A 14419-nucleotide genomic window follows, 5' to 3' on the forward strand; every position below is an offset into this window, starting at 1 on the left:
TGTGACACGCCCCTCTGCAGAAACTTACCAATGAAAAGATTCTAAAGTGAAACTGTTAAGTTCCCTGCAGTGTTCTGTTTTATCTAAGCAGTTGTTTTCTTTGGCTTCCAGAACAACTTTGAGAAACTCTGTAAGCCATGGAGGCTCAAAAATGGACCCACAAAGTCATACATAAAGTTTGTTTGTTTGTTTTTAACATTGGAAATTAGCTTACTTAACATATAAGACTATGCAAGCAGTGTTTTCTTTTCTTTCTTAACTATTTTATTTCTTTGCAGTGGCTGACGTGGGAATCTCAGCTCCCAGATCAGGTTGGGATGTCGATGCAGAAGCCTCCTCATGTAACACGTGTTAGCTGCTTGGTTTTTTTTTTCTTTTTCTTTTTAGGGCTGCACTCCTGACATATGGAGGATCCCAGGCTAGGGGTCGAATTGGAGCGGTAGCTGCGGGCCTACAACACAGCAATGTTGGATCCAAGCTGCATTTGTGACCTACACCACAGCTCACGGCAATGCCGGGTCCTTAACCCGCTGAGCAAGGCCAGGTGTCCTCATGGATACTAGTGAGGTTCGTTAACCACTGAGCCATGACAGGGAGCCATGGCAGGGGCTGTGTTAGCTGTTTTTATTCTCCTCCACCCACGTACTCACAATCCTTTTCAGGTTATGGTGTTTTTAAAATGACATTTATAATCAATTAACGGAAAATTAATTTTTTCCCCTAATTCAAGGGCTCTAATAATGGTATTTCAAATGAAGATCTGAAAAGATCAGGTAAATTCATTTAGCTGTCACTATGAATGAATGTCCTGGTGCTGAAGCAGAACTATCTGGAGGAACTACTTGGGGCAAGCAGGCCTTTGCTTTGCCTCAGATCAAATTGTGTGGGTGACTATGTTTCTAATCTCCAAGGAGCACAAGGGGTACCTGTGTAGATAACAGAGGCAAGGTTTCTTTACTTGAAGACTTTAAGAATTACTACCAAAAGGTTAGTAGATACCATCTATTGCATTTGGAGTGAATAAGCAATGAGATCCTGGATAATGTGAGAAAAAGAATGTATATATATGTATGACTGGGTCACTTTGCTGTACAGCAGAAATTGACAGAACATTGTTTGTTAATCAGCTATAATATAAAAACAACTTCAAAAAAAAGACAAAAAAAAAAGAATTATTGCCAATATCCTCGGAAAGTAGAATAACATAAGAAACCCCACCACTCTAATTCTAGAGGACGTGATCAGTGGTTTATACAGAGATGGGTCTCATTATAATTTCCGTATACTTAAAGAGACAGGAAGACATTATCTATGTGCTTAATGATGCACTGTGCTGCTTTTCATACACCCACTAATGATAGATAAGCTTTTTTTCAAATATGAAAATACTGAATAATTGGTTTGGAGTCTTGTCATACCTCTTTGAATGATAAAGTTCTCCTTGTCATATCCCCTGTTTCTTATTTGTAGGAAATAGGCTTCATTCAACCTCCTTGACCTTCCCTGAGTTCCAAAGGGCAGATTCAAACAGTGAGGGAATGTAGGTAGACACAAAGGACGACAGTTAAGAAACAACGGTGCAACCAGGGGGCACGGGGGCCTGGTCCCTCCTCAAGGAATATACATAACACTACCTTTGAGTTATTCTGCAGGATCTAAGGCTCCTAACCCAGGACAGTAACTTCAGGCTGAGCCCAAGATTCCTGGAACACCACCTTGTTACCTCACTGCCAACAGATCAGACGAAAGTCACACACCTGCAGTTCTCGTCCCAATTTTTGCCTGTACAAATTTCATCCCTGGAGTTCCCCTCCCTCGTGGTACAGCGGAAACAAATCCGACTGGGGAACCATGAGGTTTTGGGTTCGATCCCTGGCCTCGCTCAGTGGGTTAAGGATCCGGCATTGCCGTGAGCTGTGGGGTAGGTCACAGACGCGGCTCAGGTCTGGTGTTGCTGTGGCCGTGGCGTAGGCCGGTGGCTACAGTTCCGATTAGACCCCTAGCCTGGGAACCTCCATATGCTTCGAGTTCGGCCCTAAAAAGACAGAAGACAAAACACAAAAACAAAAATTTCATCTCCCAAACCACTGAGGAGTTTGGTTTTTCACCACCCATTCTCCTCACTTGGCCCTTAAATAAACATTTCTCTGCTCCAAATTCGAAGTTTTGTATTTGGCCTCACTGTGCAGTCAGGCACACAACAATATAAGCTGCCTTGTAGCAACATACCCTCAAGCCTCATTCCATATTTTGGCTTGAGTGTTCCTGGTTCACAAACTGTCTTTTTGGTGTGCGCACAATAAACTTCCACCAATCACTGCTTCAGTGATTCACTGGTTTTACTTCAGCTATTTCTGAACTTTTGAGAAGTCCAATCTAGGGTTTTTATTACCATGTCTCTCTAGTATAACTGCAAGCAGATGAAGTGGTGGTGTGGGGTGGGGTTCCTGGAGAAAGAGAACCAGGTATGGCTTTCTTGACATAAGAGAAGCTGTTTTGGCCTAAGCTATTTTGTGATCTAAGTCTGGCTGCAATGCTTGCCCTCCAACAGGTCTCAGTAATTAACGATCTTAAGGAAACCACGGAAAGCAGGAAGAGACATGGCTGTCAAAACTATAATGCAGTGATAAAGCAGAGTCCTAGTTCCTCCTCAAGGGATATATGTAATAATATATCATCGAGTCTTGCAGGAACTAAGGCCCCCACCCAGTCAACCTCATGACTTGGCCCTGCAAACTAAAGATTGGACCCTGTTGACAACCTTGGCCCCACTTCAAAGGAATTTTCCTCTGCTCAAGCCACTTCATGAATATGCATCTAAGTTTAGCTTAGAACTTCCCCAACTTTGTTTTCAGGTAGATACTGTTTGGGGAAAGATTCCTGCTATTCTTCTTGCAGCAAGTAATGAATCCTTCCTTCTCCTGACCTTTGGCTTGATTGTGTCTATTGGCTCCACACCCACCAAGAACCAAACTCAGTTTTCAGGTAAGGTAACTTTAACTGGTACAGTTACTTCTTACTTTGTTATTTATGGCATGGAACTTTTGGAATGAAAGCCAGGACTTGGTTTGTCTTTTTTAAGCTTTTTTTTTTTTTTTTTTTTTTTTTGCTATTTCTTGGGCTGCTCCCACGGCATATGAAGGTTCCCAGGTTAGGGGTTGAATCAGAGCTGCCACCGGCCTATGCCAGAGCCACAGCAACGCGGGGTCCAAGCCGCGTCTGCAACCTACACCACAGCTCACAGCAACGCGGGATCGTTAACCCACTGAGCAAGGGCAGGGACGGAACCCGCAACCTCATGGTTCCTAGTCGGATTTGTTAACCACTGCGCCACGACGGGAACTCCTAAGCTTTTCTCATAGCAGAGTTGTTACATAAGTAATATGATGCCCCTCTCAGTACGTTGTATCAGACAATGCTTAATGCTAGCTTGTCCCATTCTTGATGAGGTTACTTTGAACCACTTTAGTTTTAATTTCTTAATTTGGTTAAGATGGTGTGAAATAAAATTCATAATTTATGGCAAGACAAGAAAAATGTAAACATAAAAATTCTTCTCTGCCCTTTGGCCTCCCCTCTCCCCCACTATGCATTATGTATCTGCATTATGCTTTGGCCAGACCTCCCTCATTGGCAGGAATACTGCTCAACCATAAAGAGCAACATTATCCCAGTATCAACAAGACCACTCTAAAAACAACATTCATTTTTAATCTTGTGAGAGGTCTCATGACACACCAGGATGCTGCTTAGATCTAGATTATATAAACTGTCAATAATACATCATTTGATGTATGGCCCTCTGTCTCAAGCAACATTTGAACTGTCAACTTCTAACAGATGAAAGAGTCTTCAGAGCTTTCTGAAAGGTTCTCTCTGGGTTATAATCCCCAAATTTGGCTCAAATAAAAAATTTCCAATATTTTCTTGATTAACTGATTAATGATGGCCACCAGGTTTGCCTGTTGTAAAGTTAGTATGTTTACTTTCTTAAAAAATTTGAAAAGTTTTTTATTAAAGTATAGTTGATTTAAATGTTGTGTCAATTTCTGCTGTATCCTTTTATGAAATAAGATCTTTTTTTCCCTTCTGTTAACTGTTAAGATTCAAGTTCAAGGCATACAAATGGGAGTTCCCTTCGTGGGGCAGTGGAAATGAACCTGACTATAATCCATGAGGAGGTGGATTCCATCTCTGGCCTCCATAGTGGGTGGGGGAAGTGAGCTGTTGTGTAGCTGTAAAATGGGGCTATTAATAGGATCTACCTCACAGGATTGTTGTGAGGCTAAAAATATATAAAGCATCCAGTCTGGCAGCAAGAGCCCAGTACATGGTAACATCATTACTATTTTTCCTTAAGAGAGGCCCTGCACTTCCCAAATTTCCAGGGGGGAAGAAAACCCCATAGAAACTGACACTTCTGATTTAGTTAGCTGTCATTTACTCAGAAAGGATTTGCCATAGCTACCCTCTTTAAAAAAAAAAAAAAAAACAAGTGACTGCACCTATAGCAAATGGAAGTTCCCGAGCCAGGGGTTGAGCCACAGCCACTGTAGAAGGAACACTGAGTAGTTACGGGGTGAGCCACATGAGAAGTCCTACTTCTTCTAATTTCCAATATTTAAGTGTGTGTGTGTGTGTGTGTGTGTGTGTTTTCTTTTTCTTTTTCAGCCTCACCCACAGCATATGGAAGTTCCCAGGCCAGGTATCACATCTGAGCAGCAGCTACAACCTATGTGACAGCTGCAACAATGCTGGATCCTTAACCCTCTGTGCCCCGCCAAGGATAGAACTACCCCACCAGAGAGATAATGCTGGATCCTTAGCCTGTTGTGCCACAGCAGAAACTCCTTAAACATAGCTGATTTTTATTCAGGGTAAGATAAGTCTTCATTGTAGGTTTCCTCCAAGAATATATGACCTTTGCCATAGTAGACGGGACCCAGTCTCAATCTGACAATTTCTAAAGCTTTATTTGAGCAGGCAAGTTTGACATAATTTCCATAGAAACCTGAATGTCGTCTGAGAATGTATCTGCTAAACCCTATCCAAAATGGGGAAGACTGCTTCTGTAGGGTGTGCTAGACATCTTAATCAAAGGGAAAATATTTAGTCAAATTAAATCTATGACCACAAGCTAATATTGTAATTGTCAGCTTATGAACAGAAACTATGTGGACCATGAATTATACTTTTAATTCAAGTGCACTGTTTATTATTTATTTATTTATTTAAATTTTATGGGCCCCCCAGTGGCATAGGAAAATTCCCAGGCCAAGGACTGAATCTGAGCCTTGGCTGGGACCCAAGCTGCAGCTGCGGCAATGCTGATCCTTTAATCCACTCTGCTCAGCCAGGGATCCGAACTGCACCTTCACCCCAGCGGCTGCAGCCAGATTTTTAACCCACTCAGCCACAGCAGGAGCTCCTATTTATTTATTTTTTAAATTAGCCGTCCTGAAGTTATCTCCGCCAGCTGAGAACCTCTTCAAATTCCCATGGCCTCTTTCAAATTCATCTGCATGCCCATCGTTTCTTCCTTTTAGTCTAAGAGCGGCATCTACTCTCTTGTTTAAGAAATCAGCACCTTTTTACTATAAGCTTTTACTTCTCTGCTGACCCCCACCCTCACCCTTTACTCTAGGTTCACATATACGCATAAACCGCACACGTTTCCAACAGCAGAGGTTTATTAATTATTTTATTGACAAAGAACTGCAGTGGTTTATGAGAATAGATAAAAGTTCCCCAATCTGTGACCACAGAAATTTCCTCCCATGGTTTATTTTTTTATTTTGTAAATTATTCAATGAATTTTATTACATTTATAATTGTACAACAATCATCACAACCAAATTTTATAGCATTTCCATCCCACCATCTCATGGTTTACGTTAGAATTTATAGCTTCATTCTTTAAAAAAAGTTTTAAAGAGTTGATCCCTGTTTGTCAGTTTATTGTCATACACGAAACATTTTATAATAGGGTAGACTGCCACTTCAACAGCTCCGTGTAAAAACTTCACAGTGTAAGACAGTGATCACTATTAAGTATGAAGACTCTTAAGCCAGCCAGTATTTTAAGTATAGGGAAGAATATTTTTCGTGATTCCTCCTTAAAAAATGTTGGCACATTTATTAAAAATTAATTAGTACCCACTTATTATCCTTCCGTATATTTCTTTAATCTACATGGCTTCATATTAAATGCTGGTGGGGAAAACTGTGAGAATTTAAGCACTTTTGAGGTAGCATAATTATTTAAAACTAGGAGAAAGCATCTCCAAAATATTTTAATTTTCTGTCCCTTACCACAGTAACAAGTAAAAAAGCCATTATACCTTAAAAAGAAGCTAAAGGAAAAGATTTCACTTTTCCTTTGAAAACACCATCTTAGCTTTTCAGGAGACTTTAATCTTGTGGGGGTTGTTTCTAAGTAAAAGCAAAATTTGTCAGTTGTACAAATGTCTCTATTAGGGGAAAAAAGTGAATACTTGGAAAAGGTTTATTTCATCATTGCAGAAAGTCTAAATTGAAGCTAAAGAATGGTAACACATTGTGCTAATATAAATCTGATAGGTTCCCAGGAGGATGGAGATAGACCCTCCCCATCCCCGAATGTGACTGCTGCAGACATGGGTATGGCCCAGCCAAAATCTACACCCTTCCCAGAATGGGGGTGCTCAAGTTGGGCCGCAAGAAACAGTGGCCTGTGGAAAACGACTGCCTGAATAGAATCACCAGCTACAATAATTAACTGCCTTCTCTCATGGGACTCAACCCCCTACCCCTCCCTGGACCTTCTCCTCCTCCTTCTTCATTGTTCCTGCCACAAGTCCCCACCCCCCACAACTCCAGCCCCAGATTCCCAGCCCAGATCCTTTATAAGCCTAGCATTCCCTCCCAGTCAGAGCTGGCACCATCTTGAGCTCAGCCCATCCCTCTCAGATGCCTTAATAAATCTCTCCTGCTTTACCAACTTGGCCTTGTACGGTCCTCCCTCGGCACACCTAACAAAATCACCTACTGGTATATCCTGTATTTCATAAAATCTATAATTAAGGAATAACAGGTAAAAGATTTTTTTCCACCTTTGGTCATATGAACTGGGTAGCCCTGGGCAAATCCCACACCCCGAGTCTCAGGATCCTCATCTCTTAAATGAGAGTTCTGGACTAATGGCCCTTTAACATCTCTTGCAATTTAAAAATTTATATAGAACTGTTAAGCTTACATAATCCTTTTGAGAATGAGGTCTTTCAACTCATTGTATTTTCCAGATAAAGTTCCCCATTTAAGTAGTAAAGATGGTCTTTAAACTTTTAAAATCTTATTTTAAAATTTATGTTCAATGTATTTCCCTCTCACCTTAAAACATAAGGTATGATAAACAACTTAGTCTCCTGACTCTGGTCCCCTGGAGCATGTGGCTGATAATGACCAGCAGATAAAGTTTGAACCCTGACTCTTTTTTTTTTTTTTTTTTTTGCTTTTTAGGGTTGCCCTTGCAGCATTTGGAGGTTCCTAGGCTAGGGGTCGAATCGGAGCTGTAGACACCGGCCTACACCACAGCCACAGCAACTCGGGATTGGAGCCGCGTCTGCAACCTATACTACAGCTCACGGCAACGCCAGATCCTTAACCCACTGAGCAAAGCCAGGGATCAAACCCTAAACCTCATGCTTCCTAGTTGGATTCGTTAACCACTGGGCCATGACGGGAACTCCTGTACCTCTTTGTTTTATTTATTTATTTATTTATTTATTGATTGATTGATTGATTGATTGATTTTTTGTTTTAAAGACCAATAGAGGAGTTCCCATTGCGGCAGTGGGAATGACTGCAAATAGGAACCATGAGGTTTTGGGTTCAATCCCTGGCCTTGCTCAGTGGGTTAAGGATCCGGTGTTGCTGTGAGCTGTGTGTAGTGTAGGTCGAAGACACAGCTTGGATCTGGTGTTGCTGTGGCTGTGACGTAGGCCAGCAGCCACTGCTCCACCTGGACCCCTAGCCTGGGAACCTCCATATGCTGCGGGTGCAGCCCCCAAAAGCAAAAATAAATAAATAAATGAAAATAAGGACCAATAGAGTTATCATGGTATAACAAAGTATTTGCATGCTACAAGTTAACATACGAATGTGAGGGGTTACTGTGATAAGCCCAAGGTGACTCTTTCCCGATAAAATACAGGTTTTTAAAAATAAAACCTGTTTTCTTTGTCAGTACTTATGCGCTTATGGTTCTAATCCTTCAGCTACCTGACTATTCTCCCATAGTCAATTTGTCTCCTTCTCATTATGCTTTTAATTGCACCAGTTTGTCTCTCCCAGAGTCTAAAGTTTGACCTTTCTATAGGTGAAAATCAAAACCTAAGGATCTGTTAACTTTAGCAAATGTGGTATCATCATTACTCACTTTAAAAGCATGGTTTCCTAACTAGGTAAGGCATCAGTCTTATCTAAGTAGTGTTTTAAAACTTGAGATTCCTGGGCTCCTGCCATAGAGTCTGATCCTGTATATCTGGAGGAGGGCCCAGAAAAAGTGTTTCTCAAAAGCACCCCAGGTAATCTCAACAATCGGTATAGTTTGGGGACTCACTGCTTTGGCCTCAATCTCATCCAGCCTTGCCAGGAGCTGTGGTGTAAGTTGCAGATGTGGCTCAGATCCCGTGTTGCTTTGGCTGTGGTGTAGGCCAGCAGCTACAGCTCCGATTTGACCCCTAGCCTGGGAATCTCAATATGCCTCGGGTGTAGCCCTAAAAAGACAGACAAAAAAATATGTGATAGAGATGGGATGGTACATAAACCACTTGTATTGGCTGTCCTGGTGATTTTTCATATAGTTCTTCAAGTTCTAGTTCAGGAAAGTTAACATAATACAAATCATATAGGTTGCCTAGGCTTTTCATAGCCGTCTTTGAGTAACTTCAACTACACTGCAGTTTGGATTTATGCTTCCAATGTGTTTTCTATTAGGTAGGCTTCCTTTGCCTTTTCCACCAAATAATAATGAATGAGTGCTGACAGAGTAACATTCTAATTGAAATGGACTCGTGTAGCAAAGCTGAGACCAGCTCAGCAGGATGGGGCTGAAGAATGGGTGCTATGAAACTTAAGGAAAAAAGTTAACATAAAACAAGACACAGAGACATTTATCTTAAGTAAAGGTGGGAACCAGGGGACTCAAGGTCTCAGGGACCAAGAGCCCTGCCTCAAGAAACCACACTGCTTTTATTGTGCTCTTTAGGATGAGATCAAGTGAGGAGGGGGCCATGGGTGGAGGACATAAGGTTTGTTTACTATTTTTTAAATTCTTTTATTATTTTAAAAGCCACTTAGCTGGTAGAAGGTTAAGATTTTACTCTGATCTTTAGGCACATAACAATCATTAGCACTTGAGTTAGCTATCTATGCATAGCATTCCAGAGAATCCTCACTGTGCTTATGTAAAGGGGATGCCCTCTTGTGCCTAGGTTTGCACCTAGGTTCTCTTTGCTAATGCATATTCTGCTAATGATCGCTCATAAACCACTTGGCCATGAGGTTCCTCTTTCTCTTATTCCTTAGAGGACATATCATGCTTGTGCATATGGCGTGCCAATCTGCACAGGTCCGGCGTGCCTATTTGCATTATGTCCTCATTCAGCTGACCCTATGACTAGTTTATGTCTTTAGGTCTTTTTTCTTAAGCTTAAGTTATTTACCAGCACTGTGACTGTTTTTCCAAGCAGGAAGATGGGATAAAGTAAAGAAGCTAAGGAAATATTGTAGAACCTGTCTTGCAACACAGCAAAGATCCAAAAAGTACTGAACATTTTGGCTGGTGACAGCATCCACCCTGAAGCTCTCCTTGTATTCAACCACACCTTGAGCCACTGTGGGAATCACGTCCTTGTGCTGGTTCCTGATCTCTATCACTGTATCTGTAAAGTCATATATAGTTTTAGCATCTTCAAGCACTTTTGTCCTTAAAATTAAGAAGCTCCTGAAGACTCTATATACCTGATTTGTACCAACAGAACTGATGGCGTCCTGAGAAGATTATCTGGAAGAAGACATTTCTTTCATTATATTTGCCAATCTAACAGGCAACTCTTGCCACAGAAACATAAATGAGGTCTTTTTCGCAGATCCTAAGACCAGGAACTGCTTCATGGAGAGCGGGGACGGCAACGTGCGTAGAAGGCCACTTGACCCAGAATGCTGAGTTCAGGCGCCTGACGGGAGCCCGAATCCCAGCTGAGGCTGCAGCTGGCGCTGGCACTGGGGCGGGCGGCGTGCAGTTCCAGGCCGGGGCGGATAGAGGGGGATCCGTGCTGCAACCGCGCCAGGCTCCGGCTGTGCCCTGAGGGAGGAGCAGGAGCCAGGAGCCCCAGGTCATTGGCTGGGTGTTAAGTGAGGGACCTGGCGGCCTTGGGGGCGGGGAGCAGCGGTCACTCGTTGGAGTCCGGCTCCGGGCGCCCCAGCTTCATTTTTTTATATGTAAGTCTTTCATCTCTCTGAAACTTATTTTGGTAGAGTGATACATCTTTTTTCTAAATGATTTGTAAAAAGCATCGTTTTATTGAATAATTTTTCTATTATTCCCTTATATAGTTAGATCTCTTTCTAGACTTTCTGTTCCATTCATCTGCTAATCCATTCATTCATTCATTCATTCAACAAATATTTTGGGGGAGCTTTATACAGCCCTACCTGCCAGACACTTTTCTAGCTACTATAGACAAAAATGAACAAAATGTGTTTTTTGACCCTGTGGAGCTTGTCTGTGAAAGCAGACAATACATAAATATAAAGCAGGAGGGTGCTAATAGTACAAGGAAGGTATGTCAGGCATCTGTCCATGAACTAATTATCCACTGTTCTAAACTTTGATCTTGAAAAGAAGATGGGGGTGGGCAGGGAGGGGAAGACAGGGGAGGGAGCTGAGGAGAGAGAGAGAGACAAAGTGTGTTTCAATAAAGAGCTATTATAGAGGAGTGAATTGGCTCTTTCTATTCTACCAAACACTGTTTGTAGAAGCACGGGCAGGTTGCTTATTCCAGATCTCAGATTTCTCCACTGTGAAATGGGGATACTGCCGAGGATTGTTGGAAGCTAAATTAAATGTTTGTAACCCCCCTGGCTCATACTATCCTTAAAACATTTTCTTCTGAACCTTCTCATCTGTAGGATAGCCTCCTGCCATTCAACTGCCTCTTTCAAAATGGAATTTTCAGAACATAGGGCTCGGGTCGGGCCTAAGGTTTGGAAATGTAGTAAACGAAGAAGGTTTCATTGCTCTGTGGAAAAGTGAAAAAAACAGCTCACCCCTGCCTGAAAAAATCCAAGTCCAGGCCTTCCTGATTCCAGGAACTTTAGGATTAAAGAAGGAAGAACTTTGGTGGCATCTGGCACAGAAGGATGAATAAAGAACATCTCTTTGGGAGTTCCCATCATGGCACAGTGGAAACAATCCAACTAGGAACCATGAGGTTGCCAGTTCGATCCCTGGCCTCGCTCAGTGGGTTAAGGATCCATCGTTGTGGTGAGCTGTGGTGTAGGTCGCAGACGCGGTTCAGATATGGCGTTGCTATGGCTGTGGTTTAGGCCGGCAGCTGTAGCTCTGATTAGACACTAGCCTGGGAACTTCCATATGCCATGGGTGTGGCCCTAAAAAAAGCAAAAAAACCGCCCCAAAACGAAAAAACATCCCCTGGATGTTTATTGCTGTGATTCAAATGGTAAGTCCTGGCACCTCAAGGCAGATTTTATTATCAGTGCTCACAGAGGAAGAGCAGCTCCAAACTTGGAGAAGAGGCACCATGCCCTTATCAATTACACAAGGTTGTTCCACCTTCCTGGACTCTGGGTGGCTGCCTGAGATCTGCAAGCAGGTGTCTCAGTCACAGGCTGGGTGAAACATACTGAAAGAAAGAAAACAGCAAAGTGAAATCACAGGGATTTTATTTGCTTACCCAGGGGGTGGTGGTGTAGGGTTTTTTATTGTTTTTTTACCTAGAGGAAAATTATCTCTAAATAACATCTGCATTGTAAATTTCCACCCAGCTGCCTTTGGATGAAATATGGGTTATCAATACTGTCACCTTTGCAACTAATGAAAACCCTAGTACATATTTACTTGTCAAGGTTGACAAAGAGTTGATTAACAATGTCCCATTTTTCTCAATTTAAAAGTAGTTAGTTTTTGGGCTATTAACAAAGTATCTTCGAGATCTATAAAACAAGCCATAAATTTGAAGGTAATGACATTTGAAGGTTCACCCAATCAAGTAAGACCAATCTCTCTAGGTAGATAGGTATCTCAAGGTACATATTTATCTAAAGTATAGATATAGATAACTTGATCTCCTCTGAAGCTATATAAATTTGTTTTAGAGATCACCTTTTTTTCTAGAGTACTATTACAAAATTAAAGCTATACTCAAAATATTCCTAGAGTTTAGTAACTGAATTCCAATGAAGAAAAATAACAATAAAAAAAAATAGCTTTGAATTTTCTCCTCCCTACAGAGGACAATTTTTCTGGTCCCTGGGAATAGTGATCAAGAACTCATTATTTCTATTAAGTTCATGCCCAATTCTTATGATCCCAGATCCTAAAATTTAAATTAAAATGCAATCAAGGGGCAGAGTTCCCTTGTGGCCCAGTGGCTTAAGGTCTGGCATTGTCACTACAGTAGCTTGGGTTGCTGCCGTGGGGTGAGTTGGTTCCTTGGCCTGGTAATTTCCACATACCTAGGACACAGCCAAAAAAAAAAAAATGCAGTCAAAGGGTAAATTTCATCATCTTCATTCTTTGCTCAGCTCTTAAAAGCTAAAATAATACATGCTGCTTGTTGTACTGAACTTTGATCACAACTAATATGTGATATGAACTTTGATCATGTTTGAAATAATATGTTTGAGCCCCTTAAGAATACAATAGCAGGAAACATTGGCTCTCCCATCTAAAATTAGTATTATCTGGGGATACTAAGTGGTCTCTTATTTAAGATTTATGAAACTAGGAACTGGAGTTCCTGTTTTGCTCAGCGGAAATGAATCCGACTAGGAACCATGAGGTTTCAGGTTCGATCCCTGGCCTCGTTCAGTGGGTTAAGGATCTGGTGTTGCTGTGAGCTGTGGTGTAGGTTGCAGATGCAGCTTAGATCTGGCGTTGCTGTGGCTCTGGCATAGGTTGGCAGCAACAGCTCCGATTGGACCCCTGGCCTGGGAACCTCCATATGCTGCAGGTGAGGCTCTCAAAAGACAAAAGACAAAAGACAAAAAAAAAAAGGAAAGAAAAAGAAAAAAAGAAAAAAGAAACTAGGAACTGAATGCTTGTACTTTATTTCAAGCAAATATTTTACTCAAACTACTGTTGTGAATGTATCTTACCATATTTTGCCACACATAACACTTAAGATTCTTTTTGTTAAATAACTAGTGGAAAAGTTCCGGATGGGTGAAGGTTAACCACTTCTCCACACTTTAATGATAGGTTATAATAAGAGAAAATCTCAGGGAGTTACTCTGTGGCTCAGCAGGTTAAGGATCTGATTTCACTGTAGCAGCTCTGGTCACTGCTGTCACGTGGGTTAGATGCCCGGCCAGGAAGTTTCCTCATGCTATGGGCGAGGCCAAAAAGAAAAAAAAAAAGTCTACTTGAATTTGACTCACAAATATTCAAGAAGCAGATGCTATTAACTTTATAGTTGGCATCAAGAAATCCAATGGATGGACACAAGGCTGTTTGAGAGTCAGTCTTGAGGTGCTAAGTGCAAGAAGCATTTCTGAACTATTTCAGTTAATCGTACATCTTGAACACCACAAATTATCCCAGTGATATCTTATTAATGATCATGAAGATGAACAAGCCACTAATTTACCAATGAAAATATATTCCTGATATTGACTTTGCTAATTAGAAAGGTACCTGGATTTGATATCTACATCTGGTGAGGCATGTAAAGCAGGAATACTTGATGAAACTGAGGCATGAAAGTCTGATTTCCCTAAAGTCACATAGCTATTTGATTCTGCATCCAGCAGTAGGGAGCCCATGCTCTTTCTCTTACTCTCTCTGGACTACATGTATTGGTAAATTCTCTAGAAGTAGTTTGACTCTCCTGCTTTGAGGATAGAGCTAAAAAGAACAGGCATTAATTGAAGCTGTAGGAGAGATAAAAGAAAACCTACAAGGACCTGTTGTATAACATAAGGAACTCTGTTAAATATTCTGTGATAGGCAGAGCCTCCTTGCCTGCCTGCTTGCATCTCTCACAAGCATCCTATCTTTATAAATCTATTTCTTGCTTATCACTTTGTTTCTCAAGGAATTCCTTCTCTGCGGAGACAGGAAGAACCTGAACCTCTGTAAGTCCGGACACTGAAACTAAACCCCCAATGAATGGAAGATGTTAATGAAGCATTCTTT

General features: G+C 41.5%; 1 pseudogene; it reads right to left on the reverse strand.

Moving 5' to 3' along the window:
• Window positions 1-8756: 8756 nt before the first annotated feature.
• On the reverse strand, window positions 8757-14046 carry LOC125121982 (pyruvate dehydrogenase (acetyl-transferring) kinase isozyme 1, mitochondrial-like; annotated as a pseudogene).
• Between the last annotated feature and the right edge of the window lie 373 nt (window positions 14047-14419).

This window comes from Phacochoerus africanus, chromosome 3 (assembly GCF_016906955.1).
Source record: "Phacochoerus africanus isolate WHEZ1 chromosome 3, ROS_Pafr_v1, whole genome shotgun sequence".
Classification (NCBI taxonomy): domain Eukaryota; kingdom Metazoa; phylum Chordata; class Mammalia; order Artiodactyla; family Suidae; genus Phacochoerus; species Phacochoerus africanus.